The sequence below is a fragment of the Choloepus didactylus genome, chromosome 6 (genome assembly GCF_015220235.1).
Source record: "Choloepus didactylus isolate mChoDid1 chromosome 6, mChoDid1.pri, whole genome shotgun sequence".
NCBI lineage: Eukaryota > Metazoa > Chordata > Mammalia > Pilosa > Megalonychidae > Choloepus > Choloepus didactylus.
In genome coordinates, this window is record NC_051312.1 from 25,376,092 (window position 1) to 25,391,877 (window position 15,786).

Sequence of the window (15,786 nt, forward strand, 5' to 3'; positions counted from 1 at the left end):
CCTTTGGCTCTTGTGAAAAGTACTTCTGTGAACATTTTTGCACTAGTATTTGTTTGAATACCCATTTTCAATTCTTTTGTGTGTGTACCTAGTAGAGGAATGGTGGGTCACATGGTAATTCTATGTTTTACTTTTTTAGGGCAACCAATTTTTTTCCCATAGTGTCTGCACCATTTTGCAATAATACAAAATATACAAAGGTTCCAATTCCTCCACATCCTCTCAAACACTTGTTCTATTCACTCCTATTTATGCTAAGTCTAAAGATGAAATTCTAGACAGCCAGGGGTCCTAACTACAAACAGAAATACATTTTTTCTTGCCAAAACCTGCTGCTTATCAGAATTCCTCCCTCTCCCATAAAATATTCTTTTCTGAGTTTGCTTCACAGGCAGTCAAACTCAGCTCCATCCTCACCCTACAGATTCATTGGTTTATGTGAGCCTCCTGATAAAAAGCTGACAGGGGCTAGCAAACTCATGATAAGAGATTTACCTGGCTATCTACTGGAGTGGTATCTATATATTTAAAATCTCAGGTAGTGATAACACAGATTAAAGATAACTGATACACTCAAGGGTTAATTCTATCTTTTTCATGTCTTTCTTGTCTCCTTGAGATTGTAAACACAAAGACACTACCTTGCATGGACTCTGTGATAATAACACATTGCTTCATTACCATTGGATACTCACTCTGAAAATTAATTGCCATCTTGTATATCCATTTGAATAGACATTTTCCAATTTTTAAAATATTTTATTTACCTAATAATGCTTATTACTAGAATTAGAAGTGAAAATAGCAAGAAATTAAATCAAAATGCAAACCAAGGTCTCTTGATCTCAGATTCATATTCTGCATTTATTCTTCCTCCTTTTTTAGTGACTGGATTTTACTTTACTGGAAACACAAATTGAATATAATAAAAAAATACAAAATTGTCTTTTCCAATCAAATCAATTCTTCTTATCATGTTAACTTCAACTTCTGTCCCTAAGGATATTTGATGTTATGAATAAATTATATTTCATACAGTAATGTTTCATATTATATTGTACAAATTTAACATGTTGGTAATGTATGTTTTATTTCCTTTACTTTTTTTTTAATCATCATAGCCTTTGCATCAAGGTATATACCAATGATAGCAAGTTACTTTTTAAAGCTTAGTATTAAATACTACATATCTTTTCCTGTTTCAGTTTTACATTACTCTGCCAAGAAAAAAGTAATTTGAAGCCCAGACTTACTTCCATTACCTGGGCTACCTAAATTTGGTAACTTTGATCTTGTAGTTGTGTATGCAGATCCAGGGTTTAGAAAGATGGGACCTGGCTATAATTGTCAAAAATTGTGCTACAAAAATGGGTGGCTTTTTCAATTAGTCAGGTCACAAAGTAAGGATGTGGATAAGGGAAGGATATTTTCTTTCAGAAACAGGATTTCTGAAGAGTCCCAGTCCATCAATTATTCCCAAAATGGTTTGAGAAGGAGGTAAAATCTTAACATGAAATTCAAAGTACTGTCTCTTTGAGGGGATGGTAGTTGCCTTTTCAGGAGGGGGATGACTAAATTGGACCATCCCCTTCCCCTCCAGCTGTGGAAATGGACATGGAAAGTTTACTGCTCAGTGAGTATGAAAGTAGGCTGAATCTTTGATGGTAGAGAATTCTCTAAGAGGTTTCTTCTAGAAACAGACAACTTAGACTACTCATCTCACTTCAGCAAATAAGTTATTTTTAAAAGCACTGGGGGAGTTCCTCACCATTGCTCTGGTGGAAAGTTCAGTGAAGGGAGTCATCAGTACAGCCACCTCCTAGGCCATAATGAAATTCCTGAAGATTGGAGACCCCGTAGAACTGTTCAAAAGCAATTGCTACTACCAGGACCTGGAAAATCTGATGAAACAGGAAGCATAAGTCATACTTTCTGGGACAGAAGCACCCAGGGATTCAAGCAGCATAAAGGGCAGCTCCAGTGATGTACATTATTGCCATTGAGGAGAAACCAGTCACCTGCATCCCTTGGTGGCTTTGACAAAGCCCTCAGCAAGAGTAACATGCACAGTGGGCACACCACCACTCAAGCCAAGTCCCAGGAACACTCATGCTCTTGCTGCTGGTGCTTAGGAGTGTCAAATGTGTCCCAGAGCATCAAAATGATGGCAGAAATCCCCAGGATAAAGACAATGGAAAGGTAGATGAGCCATGGCTGTGGGGAGTAGTAGTAGGAGTAAAAGAGGCAGGGGACAAAGTTCCCCGTAATCAGTAGAGTGATCCCCGAATAGTCTACTTGGGAAAAAAGTCCAAGAGACTTTCTCTGAATGACAATAGATGGTATGAAAGAGCCAGGAGAAATTAAAGCAAAGCACAAAACAAGAACATCCCCCAAACCACCTTCTTCTGTAGCGGGGCCATGAAGTTCATGTTTGGTTTAAGCATGGTCAAGATTCCCAAAAAGGGAAAGAGCACATAACCAAGCAAATGGGTTCACAATGCTACCAGTCTCTGTATGGATGTGGAAGATGCTCTTGAAGCCAGCCTGAATGCAGGGCATAAGCAGTCTGTGGCCATGCAGCAGGTAGCCATTGTACTTCAGTAAGTCAGGGTGCCCTTCCAACATCCCTTCCAGATCTTGTATATAAAATCCTCCATCTTCTCCATGGCCTGGTGGGCTTGCAGGGGAAGTGTCAGTACCCACACCATCTACTCTATTTCCTGAGCTACTGGGCATGTCTGCTTCTCTTCAGCTTCTGTTGAGTTGGCAATTGCTCATTTACCCTTTTTCTTCTAGCAGTGGTCCTAGTTTAGCCAGTTTCACCATGTCAGTTTCCCTGTTACTGGCAGGAGCCCCATTTCCCTGTGCCACCACAGAGCCTTTGTGGGAAGACATCTGACTGGTATCTCAATACCCTGCAGGTTCTGCTTGGAAAAAGCATGGGGTTTCTCAGCCCCTGGAGGCAGAGATTTCCCTATTGTGGTAGACATGTCTAGAGGGCAGGCTCCACTGGAGGCTGGGATCCTTGTGACACCAGATCTTCAGCACCCTCCCTTTGTCATGTATTTTTTCCTTTCTCAAATGCTACATACCATCACTTTTCCCAACCCACAAATAATATTAAATAATATTTATCCTTATAGAATGCATTTTAATAAAGCATACTACATCAATTTTCCTACAACTTGCTGTTATTTCTTGAGAATTCATCACCATCAACTATTTGCCCAATAAATATGCATATATATATTTTAAATTTTTAATACAAACATTTAAGTGTGGAGTATAGATCAATCAATTGATATTTCACCATTCTTTGATAAGACATTTGGTTGTTTTCAAGTTTTGTTTTTTTTTTTCTTTTTGCCACGTTTTAAAAAATGAATGCTGTAATAAACAGCCTTGTCTTTTTAGTCTATGTTAATCCTTTTTATTTCTCAAATAAATGAGCACAGGTTCTTCCACTCTCTAATGATGTGTTGGGTACATTTTCAAAATATATACAGAATAATTTGATAAATCACTGCTATGAGTTGTGATTTTTTACAAGTCATGCTTTCTTTTTTTCATTTTCTATGATAGGACACTAACAGTTACTGACATCATTTTGGGTGTGTGTGATGATAAATTTCCCAAATGACAATTTAGGTGTGTGATATCAACTGATATCATAATTACAACCTCAATGCCTCTCAAACATCACCTTCTTCTGTGTAGAAAATTTTAAATATTCCAGATTTCATTGGGCAATGCCATTATCTGCAATAGACACAAAGCACATTTTCTCATCATAATTATAGTGATAAATAGTTCCAAAAGAATGCTGCCAACCAACATGTAAATCCTTTATTTGTACATACATAAATTTCTTCCCAAAATAATAACCTAAAGTTTTATTTTGATTTTTTTTCATACTATATGCAATTAATGACCTGAGGAAACAAAAACTTTTAGCTAACAGACTGGATTATACTTGCATTAGTACTTTGTAACTATTGCAGTAGTTACAAAAGGTCCTAATGACAAGATTGCATAAACTCAGTCCCAGTTGTTTCTAAAAGTTCTTAAGTTTGATTTCATACATTTCATACATGAGCTCAGTATTGAATTTCCTATACTTATTTCATGGCTTCTTTATTGTCTTGAAGGGATCTACTCAAAGGCTGCAAATTTTCTAATGGAACAGAAAGCCATTCTGGCTTTAGATTATTGGAACTTGATGGTCACAAACAGGCTTATGATATTTATCATTTTATCACATGTATCCAAGTGGTTTATTCCTTAATTCATTTGTAAGAAGATTCAATTATAAGTTAGAGATCAAATTTTATTAATGAAATATGTACACTTCTACTATATGTGACAGTTCTTAGAGCAGACTCAACCTTTTGGTCTTCAAACAAGTTCCCCCTGTCTGACTTGAGGTCTGCTTCTAAACAGTAGATGCAAACATCAAATACAAACAAAACAAGCTTGTAAAAGAGAAAAGTTGAATAATTGACAGTAATGATTTCAAGGCTTACTATAAAGCTACAGCAGTGAAGATAGAGCAATAATTTATAAAGATACATAAATAGATCAGTGGAACAGAATTAGAGTCTAAACATGTACACATACGTTCAACTGATTATCAGCAAAGAAGCTAAAGTAATTTAATCATATCCAAATTATATATAAATATCCCTACAAATTAGTAACAAAAAGATGGCTCAATAAAAATAGACAAAAGATTTTAATAGACACTTCACAGAAAAAAATATGAATGGCCAATAAACACAGGAAGAAATGTCCTGGTATCCTATGCCATCAGAGAAATACCATTACAGTAACAATGAAATATCACTTTCTACCCACTAGATTAGTTACAATTTAAATAGTCATGATACCAAATATCAACTACTATTTGCAACTTCTGGAATCATCACACATTGTTGGTTGGAGTGAGAAATGGTACAGTCACTTCAGAAAACAATTTGGCAGTTTCCAATAAAGTTGCAATATTTCTACCAGATGTCTTAAGAATCTCCTTGATTTCATATGCAAGAGGAATGAAAACATATGTGTAGAAAAATACTTGAACTTTAGTATTTATTCACAATAACCTTTACTTCAAACATCCCAATTGCCTGTAAACAGAAAAATATATTTAAAAAACTGTTATGTTCATAAAATCAATTCTATTCAGCAACAAAATGAAATTGACTACTAATGCATCCAACAGTTTAGATGAATTTCAGTAACATTAAGTCAAGCAAAAGAAACCAAACAAAAACATACTATATTATTCTATTTATATCATGTTTAGGACAGGTAAAATTAACCTGGTGATAGAAATCATATCAATCATGGTCTGGATATGATGTGGGGAATTAACTGCAAAGAGAAATCAGGGAACTTTCTGGAGTGATGGAAGTATTCTCTTGATTGGGGCACTAATCAAACAGGTGTTTTCATTTGTCAAATCTCATCCATGCACACTTAATCCATGCAAATTATCTCTATATTATACCTCACTAATTATTGTTAAAGAAGCCATTGTAAGTTAACCTTTTGTTTATTATTTTTATTCCTCTTCTCAGAAGCTTGCCCCAAAAGGCTATGTGATACATATAAATCAATTTTTAAAGGCTATGTTTTACTAAATATATACATCTATGTTTCATAAATTTCTGAGATGTGGATTTAATTCAATTCCATTATTATGCCATACTGATAATGCTCTAATGAAGATTTTTGTTTATATGTTTTAATAATTTGTGTGACTTCTGAATAACTAAATTCAGAATTGTATTATCTGTCCAATGAAAACATATTTCTTTCCAACTGTTTAGAATAATCGCATTCCTCTGTTCTTGGCATATTGTCAGTGGGCTTAATAAAATGCATCTCTTTAAATTTTTTTCTTATTCCCTTTTATCTTTATTCTTTATCCATCCCTTCTGCCACACCCTGAAATATTTAATGTGAATCTGCTTATTTTCTTGTGTTCTTGCAAAATGTTTGTTTCTGTTCCATGTGCATACATTTATACTTCACATAAATAGAATTAAGCCATGTAGCTCAACTTCAATCTTTAAACTTATGGTCAATAGGGTACAAACTTTTGACACACCAGAGAGGAAGTTTTGCTAAAAAGAGGACTTAAGCTCCACAGAAGAGAATTGTCTCAGGGACAATTCCTTTCTATAGAATCCTGTTAGCCATCACATGCATTACACACACACACACACACACACACACACACACACACACACACACAAGTTCCTGTGTTTAAAAATAAGGGTCCATATCTGAGAGATCTGAAGGTATAGTCTAACGTAGCAAATGAATTTTTCTTGTAAACACTGTTTGACTTATTCCCAGTAGTTACCTTCTACCTTTCCTTCACCACAAATACAAGAGTAAAAGAAAGAGTAAAATAATAATTTTATTGCATGAGGGTTGTTCTTTGGAGGATCAGTCCTCCTTTTAACCTCTACTTCACCACAATCCTTTAAACAATGACCTTGCCAATTGTATTCCTTGAGGCAAAAGGGGAGAAAAATCCAACAATAGATAGTGGCCTAATGAAATAATATTTATACTTGAATCAATACATAACTAAACAGAAATGGTTTGCACTAATTTGACTGCTAGATGCTTAGGTCTTAACTTTCCAACATTCCATTTTTACAGAAATCAATCCCTGAATACAAATGAGCTGCTTTAGAAGTTATACTTAATCACTGTGTCCCTTAGATGCCATGGAGTATGACTCACTTCTATAATCTAGACTTGGACTGTCACAAAGAGGTCCCAAAAGGTGCCTGTTTGAATTCTTAGATGAGCTCCTGTTGAAGAATTAGTCACTGGTGGCATCTTTTCCATGGAGATAAAAGGCTATTGTGGATCCTGGAGTCACTGTGCTTCAGAGATAGGGGCTCAAATCATACAAACTATACTAACAATACTTAAATATAATGTTAAGTACTGTTGTCATTCACAGAGTTTGTCTCAAGATTTATTGGACTCTATTTGGTTTTGTTGTGGATTACTCTAATACAATATGGAATGGAATAATATTCAAGGTAGTCAAGAGGGTCATAAAGGGTCAGGAGTAAAACAAACCTCATTCATTCATTTATTCTACCAATACATTTGGAGCATATACTAATTGCTACATCTTGCTAGGTACTGAGGATAAAACTGGGGAAAATATAGAATCCCCTTTGCTTATCAAGATCTTGAAATTTAGAGCAAATTACAAACAAATGAATAGATGGATGAATTAATGGGTGTGAACAATTGGTCAGTACTGAACAGATTTGAGAAGGAAGGGAAAGTTCACCTGAAATGTAAAAGATAAGTTGAAAGAAAATAGCTAAATAGAGAAGTGAAGATGAAGGAAGTAGTATTCTGACCAAATTACACAAAATCCATTGCCATAAGTGAGAAACTGAGGCTATGAAACATGGCTAGAACATGGATATTGCCTGAGAGAGTAACAAGAAATGGTCCTCATCTGCAAAGCAGGAGCTTGTTTATCAGGGTTAAATTAGCCATGTTAAGGAGATTAGAATTTGTCTGAAGGTCAATGTGGGAACAACAAGGTAGGATTGTGTTGATAGAAAGCATACTTAAGCTGACATAAGCATGAGACTGTGCAAGGCCGGAGTCTAGGATAAAAGTTACAAGGCAGTAATCTTTAAAAGTTGTGTTAAAGACCTAAATAAATAAAAAAAATAGAGAAAATAATAGAAATAGACCTATTTTGGGAAAAGATTAAATTATTAGTAGTCTTTAAGAATTAATTCATTATTTGTAGAAGGGAGAATGATGTATGAAATATGTTTTCTTGGTTTCTTACCTGAATGACTGGCTAGAAGAGGGAAACATTCAGTGATTTAGAAAATATACGCACCTAGGCATATGTGTGGAGTGTTAAGTTGAAAACAGACTCTGAAAACCAAAGTGAGAATAAATTTGTTGAGCTAAATGGCATGCACAGGAGCATAACTAAAAGAAAGTTACTGCTCAAAGCAAAGTGGTTGGTAAACAGTTTATGTATCTGCTTAGAACAAAGAAAATGTGTGGGGAAACAGGGAGGAGGAGAAAAGGTAACATGAGTTATGTGCTTTTTCTAGGGCAAATCTGCAAAATCTTCTCAGGTAGAGTGTTGGTGTAGGAATGGGCCTATCTGGTGAAGAGAAGCAGACTTGCTGGTGACTTTCACAGTTCCTCCTCTCCCACGGAGGCAGGGGTCTCAATTATTGCCGCAAAGGATTGCTGGTATGTTAGCCTGCTTCAATTGCTTTTTGCTTCTTCTTTGTAGTTTCCTGAGTAAAAATAGAAGTTTAAACACATTAAGATGACTAGTAAAGCTATTTACTATCCTAAATTCACATTCTCTCCTTTTGGTCAAGGGAGTCTCAGAACTCTCCAAAGATAAGGGGAATTATCTTGTTGCTTAAGGCTTTTGTAACTTCAGGACACAGGTAAAACATCAACAACAAAAATGTTTAGTGGCTTTTACTCAAGATACAAAGTTGGTGAGCCATCAAAGGATTACTGAACTAAAGAGGAGCAGGAGCACAATCACAATTAGAGAGGAGATTAGAGAAAGTGGGAAGTTATTACTATGTTACAACTCACTCCCTCCCAGAACTCTTACCATCTTTCTTCCAATTCTTCTACCTAAGTCACTGGGTGTGGAAACAGGAGGGTACAGGTTTACAGTCTTATTGAGAAATCAGGACACAATTACAATATAAACATCAATTGGACAGACAATCATTTTTTTAAATAAACTAAGGTGTTTTGGTGCTTAAGATTCTATATTCAGCAACTATTCTTGTTAAGCTATTTCAAACAGATGTCACAGATGAGTGGGTTTTGTTTAGATGTTTTCTAACAATTGAAATAATATGTTGAACAGAGGGAGAATACTTAGAATTAGATAGTTGCCACTTTGGGGAATATGGATGATTAACAGTCATTATTTAATTACTCCAATTAACTGAAGGAAGTCAGAGCTACTCAAAGCTGGTACACATCTGTGTATTCTACTGTCTGGTTGAGGAATGACACTATGCTCATAGCTTAATCAAGGAAGATGTTAGATGAACTTAGTTGAAGCAGGGAAAGAAGCCTCAAGGTGCAGACATAAATGTTTAGTGAGTTCCTGAAAAGAAAGGTGTTTTCCTGTGAGTAAAATGCTTCAGAACTTTCTCTTACAGGGCCTAAGATATCTGCCTGCTAACAGATGGGTGTTAGGTTTACAGTGCCCCACACACACTGTCTGTCCTTAGGAGCAGGATTTAGTATGAATTATGTCTTTTTAGGTTCTAATCACATAGCTCTGGCTATTATTTTCCCAGTGGATATATCTTTTGTGCATCCTTCATATTGTAGCACTGTCAGTCTTCTGGAGAATAAGAAGATGTGAGCCAGGGTTCCACCAGCCTGTTTCATAGTGCCTTTTAGCACTATGCAACAGGGCTGGTCTGGATACAGTGTTTACTGAAGAGCTAAGGTGATGGAGCCCTTTGGCAGGCAGAGTTACAGGTGTTCATAATAGTAAGGCATTTCCACACAGTTGAGGTATGACTGGATTTTGTGGCTGATGCTTTTAAAGATTATGTGCTGTGGAAATCAGGTGTGCCAATAACTCAAAAGGGAGACACCATGTGTGGCATCTGAAGCATGGTTTAAATATGTGAGCATTTCAGTTAAAATAGAGGCCTAAATTATTTTTCATATTTCTACTAGGGTTATATTGGTTAATAAGTAGGAAATAATTTATATACCTGCCTTCCTTTCTAAAGTCTATTTTCCTTGAAGATGAAGTTTTGACCTGTAGCTGACTGCAAGCACATTTAGAGAAGCATTAGAGTTAAAAAATTGTGACTGATAATTTTTTTGTTGCTGTAATGTATAACTTCTTTAAAATAATTAGAACCATGACTAATAGCACAATATTGTTATCTAATATAATGCAGATCAGTAAATAACAGAAGATTAGAAAATCTCTTTTTAATTTCTATATTTTCTAAACATTTCTTACGCAATTTATAACATGCTAAATGAACTTAACTATTTTTTAGTAACTCATTTTTTTATAAGGTGAAGGAATAAATGTTTTGCAACTATTTGGAATAAAAATATTTCATTTAGGGTTTGACCTTGAGAAAGCAAAATATTAAAAAATTGTCAGTTTTGATCTGAGACCCAGAGTTAGAGTTCTTCAGCTCTGAAACTCAGCATTACTCCATGCAGCAAGTGTTAAATAAGCTGAAAAAGAAATGAGACTTCAATTAGAGATATGAATGAAATGGATCTGGTTAGGACTAAGGTAAATCAGAATACAGGATAAAGGATGATATTGTCTGTACTTTATAACTTCAACTTCCATGTAAGACCAAGGGAAAAGACACCTATTTAATCCAAAGTTTAAATTTTCTGTAGCATGCTATCTAATTTAAACTTCCTTGTCAGTTTATTTAAACACCTTATTACATGGAACCTAGAATAAAGAATGAGACATTATTCTGTGCAGGTTAATGTAACACTTGGATATATTCCATATGGGGCAAAAAAAAAAAAAAAGAAAACCAAAAAAAAAAACGTATTTGCAAAGTCCCCTTGAGGAACTGAGGGAAAACATGGAATGATTAAACTTCTCCACCTGGGGAATTCCTGATATTCTTTCAAACATTAGGGGTTTTGAATTGAATAAGCCAATTCCTTGATCTTGAGACTTGCCTTACAAAGTTTATTTCTACAATGGCAAAGCTAGGCCTGCTTGTAATTATGCCTGAGTCACCCTAGAGAGCCTCTTTTGTTTCTCAGATGTGGCCTCTAACTTTAAACAAACTCTGAAAATAAACTCACTACCCTCCCCCCATGTGTGACATGACACCTAGGGGTATAAATCTCCCTGGCAATGTGGGATATGACTCCCAGGGATGAGCCTGGCCCTGGCTTATGGGGTTGGCAATGACTTCTCAACTAAAAGGAAAGAGAAATGGAACAAAATAAAGTTTCAATGGCTAAAAGATTTAAAATAGAGTCAAGTGATCAGTCTGGGAGTTACTCTTAGGCAAGCTTTAGCCATATAGTGCAAACTATTATGGTATGTCAAGCCCCAATGAACAGTTTTCCTGAAAACCATCAGGAGTGCCCTGGGCTCTATCTAATTCTCTATAAAAGGTTTTCTTAGTAAGTTTATTTATTTTTTTTTCAGAAACTTAAGGCTTCCAGATTGATCCCATGCCAGATAAGCCCTGAAACCTAGAGTTACCAGTCTCTCCAAGAACCTCAACCAGTTTCATTCTTTTTCCCCACAAGAACAACAGCCCCTCCCAGCATGAAGAAGTTAAACTGGTCATTGCCCAGATATCCTTGCAGATTGAGAGAATGATTAAATGTAAGAAAGGAGGTATAACTCAGAAATTAGAATTTAATAAATGACTGTGACTACTGACTCATTATATAGATGTTTCTTTTTAGTGTCTGGTGTTTTAGAATAGGCAGAGGGAAATACCTGAAATTATTGAACTGTAATACAGTAGCCCTGATCTTGGATAATGACTGTATAACTATATAGCAATAAATAAGTAAATAAATAAATAAATAAATAAATAAATAAAAAGTTCACTGCTGGGGTTTTTATGGATACATTTCTGGATGTTTTGTTCTGTTCCACTGATCTATATATTTCTGACAATACTACACTTAGTTTTTCCCAGTTTAATTAACTCCTTGGCAGAGTATTCCCTCACAATTACAGTTTAATTTACCAGCCAAACAGGGCTGTTAAAGAGACTTTGCATTGGGCAGACAATTTGCATTTTTGATAATTCTTTAATTGTATTGGTTATTTCTTTACCTTTTCCCAGGGAGTCTAGGTTTTCAGATCCCAATTCTTTTTAGCTAAGATAACTCTAACTTTGGGCTTTTTTGTTTTGTTTTGTTTTGCTTTGTTTTGTCTTGTTTTGTTTTGTTTTAACCTCTTAATTTTAAGAACTGACAAGCTAGCCCTGTAATCATTCTCTCTCTTATCTAATTGTTCGCACAAGCCTGTCACTAAAGTGGAGGTGGATACCTGCTGTCTCTTTCTAGCTGTAGCTCTGTCAATTTGCAGATTCCTGTGTTTCTTGAGACAGTTTACAGTAGCTGACTGTACCACAGATGACAACAGTGAGCTCACCGCAGTGGCAGTGTGCCTGCTGCCTTTACTAAATTTAATAATCCTTTCTTTCTGCATTATGCACTCTGTTCCCTCAGACATTTTCTGGGCATTGCCTTACTCATGTGGAGGTTTGTAAAAGTTAAGCAACAGGATGACTCCTCACATTAAAGAATGAGGCCACACAGCAGTACTCCTTGCAGGTTCCCTACCCTAGTTCATGCTTTGAGTCAAGGGAACAAAGGATTTGATTTTTAATGGGAACATTGGGGCTGGGTTGGATGGGTTGGTTCTAAAGGGCCTGGCAGGGACTCTACCATTGGTTGGGTTTAAGGAAGGGAGGAGAAAATGGGAAAAGGAGTTTTAGCAATGTTGCAAGAGAGAGAGGGTTTTGGTTTCTATGTTCTTCATTGTTACTTTTCAGTAGTTTCTAGGAGTCACTTGTTAAAAGCATCCCATTTAGCAAAACTAATTTCAGATTTGAGGCTGTTACATTTTTCCTTGAGATAATTAATTCTAACCTGATCAAAACAGCTCTCCTGTGGCTGTGTAAATTTAGGTTCATCAGAGGTTAGTTTAACTCTTTTCCTAGGATGATTGCTGCTATTGACATAATTCTTATACATAAAATAAGTGGTCATTTGTAATAAAACAGAACAGAGTCAATTAAACAGAGATCTCTTACTCAAAGGTTAAGTAATGAATCCACAAAGGACTTACCAGGCTATTTGCTCAACAAAATAGATTGACTTACTGACAGTTACTCAGAGTCAGAGAAACAGTAGAGAATTCTCTAACCTGAGGGTTGAAAACAACAGAGACCATAACAGAGGGCCCTACCAGACTTCAGCTCAACAAACAAATGGATTTGACCTGGACCAAAACATGGTGGGAGTTCTAAGATCAGAGAGGGGCTAGCCTAGGGAGCCAGATGACTAACCCACAGCAGGAACACAAAGGTTTCCTGTGGGTACCAAAGCTCTTGCTCAAGTTGTCATCCTGATGTTGATGTTATCTCAATGCCTTTGAATCCCACTTTTCTGACACCAGACTGTTCAGTTGAATAGGTACAGAATAAGTTTATTGAACTAAGTGGCAGGCCTGGGAGCAGAACTGAAAGAAAGTTAATGCTCAAAATGAATTGGTTGGGAAATAGTTTATATACCTGCTTAGAACAAGAAAGGGTATGGGGGGAACAGGGACAGGAAGGCAAGGGGGAAATGAGCTATGTGAGTTGTCTGGGGCAGGGTGACCTTGGGTATCATAAATCTGCAAAAGCTGCCCAAACAGAATGTTTATGTATGAGTGAGCTTATCTGGTGAAGATATGCAGAATTGCTGGTGTCAGCATGACTTGTTTATCACAGTTTCTCCTTTCCCATAGAGGCAGGGGTCTTAATTAGCACTGCAAGGGACTTTTGGCACATCAGCCTGCTTCAGTTGCTTTTTGTTTCTTCTTTGTAGTTTCCTGAGTAAAATTGGAATTTAAATATTATATGTAAAGCTATTTACCATTCCAAGTTTACACTGAATATTAAGGGTTAATGTTTACTCAATCACAAAAAGTATTGATTTAGACATGGACTCATGAGTTTACATCATATTATTTAGAATTGTTTATAAAATATATGTTAGAAAATTTCATGTAAGAAATGTATGCTTTAAAATACACTTTTTTATCACCAAATAACAAATATTGCTATAAATAAACAGCTATTTGTTGGCATTGGTGTCCTCTCTTCCACTGCAATCACTTTTCTCAATCTTTGCTTCATTCCTCATGCTTTTTCAATACTTTGTCAACATTTTCTTGTTCATCAGTTGCAAAACACAAATTCTAAGCCAGAAAGCCATTATAGAAAGCCATTCAGGGCAAACACCCAGTGATGGAAAGATGGTTCACAGTGTATATGATCCTGTGTTACCTCACAGGAGTTGGACTAGATCTAAGCCTCTTTGACACATCTGATTGCAAAGGAGGATGATAAATAGTCCAGCCATGTGTGCAGGATACAAAGCAAAAAGATTTGGTTATCAACCAGCCACCTTTGCTCTGTACTGTTCATCAGTCCTGTGTGACTTCAACAACTACTTTATCAGCATTACCCTAAACTGTCCATCTGCTAACTATTACAAATACTGAAATATTAAAGCTATATTAAAATTTTATCTTTGTCTCTGTTAAATACTCTGAATTTCTTTGTTGTCATTTCAAATTCAGACCATTTGAAAATTAAAATATAACCCCATATCAACCCTATCAAATTAAATCTGATTATTTATCTCAATACTTCCCATATATATAATCAGCACATATTCATAAGTAAGAAGTCAGGTGTTTGAAGGTGTTGTACATTGATGTGAGACTATATACTAATAAAATTAATCTTGAAAGGTTCCTTAAAAAATTAAACATGTTTATTTGTCCTGAATCAAGGATCCACTCATGGATATATTTCAGAGTTATTCAACCATGGGCCAGCAGAGGGATAAACACGAAGTTATTAATTGTGGTGATACAGGTAGAACTCAGTAGTCAGGAAATAACTGAGTATTCATTACTAAAGAAAAAATGCATTTATTAAATGTGGGTAGATACAGATAATAACAATATAATGATATTTACTATAATATTAGAAGAGTAGAGAAAACAACAAAGAATTGGTGTATTTGTAGGAAAATTAATAGATTTCAAAAACATATCTGAGTAAGAACCATACATTCTCATTAAAACATGTATTACTTTACTTTATGGAGATGTGTGCTCTTCTAAGTACATAGATCAACCTTCTTACAAGTGATACCTATATATGTAAGAAAGTCGAAGTGGAATGGGGAATGAGGTGAGATGAAGACTATGGGTTAAGGAAGTAAGGAAGGATAAACTCAATTTAGTTGTGAGATAAAAAGAAAGAAATAAAATAAGAGTATCTCACATATTCATAATTAACATTCTTTCTGAATAATCTAAAAACACTATGGGACATATTGAAGAAATTTACACTCATCCTCAGATATAAAACTTAGAGGAAATGACTGTGGAAAATGCTGACTATTAAAATAATTTATGGAAGTTTAAAGTGCATATCGAACAAATGCAATACAAAAATAACACAAGAAGGCAGGGAAATTGCATATGAAATAATGTTTCCCAATAGGAAAATCAAAGGTCCTCTGGATAATTAACAAAGACCCAGTGGCATCATTTCCTGGTCTCAGATGCTTTGGGAAAAATAACAAATTGCACTCAGCTGCTAAGGTTGTGTCTCAAAGTGGGGGGGAGGGTGACACTCATAAATTCCTCTTACTTCAGTGAGGTCAGCAGCCACATGGGGGAGTAACACATTCCTCCTTTGAGGTGAGTTGAGGACTCTAATCTCCATGATTATCAGATTAGCTGCAGTGACAATTCTTGACTCCTGGTTTCCATTTAAATATGGAAATGTCAAGAGTACCAATGCCAGACTCAGCACAGTATAACATAAATATTAATATTCTTAATTCCTAACAATGCTTTATGGAGTAACTTGGTATTTAAGACCATTATGCTCTTTGAAAAAAAAAAAGAAACATGTTTCTATTTTTATGATTTCCCTATTGATACTGGAAACCTAAACAGGG

General features: G+C 35.6%; 1 pseudogene; it reads right to left on the bottom strand.

Moving 5' to 3' along the window:
• Positions 1-1,787: 1,787 nt before the first annotated feature.
• On the bottom strand, positions 1,788-2,678 carry LOC119536756 (annotated as a pseudogene).
• Positions 2,679-15,786: the final 13,108 nt, after the last annotated feature.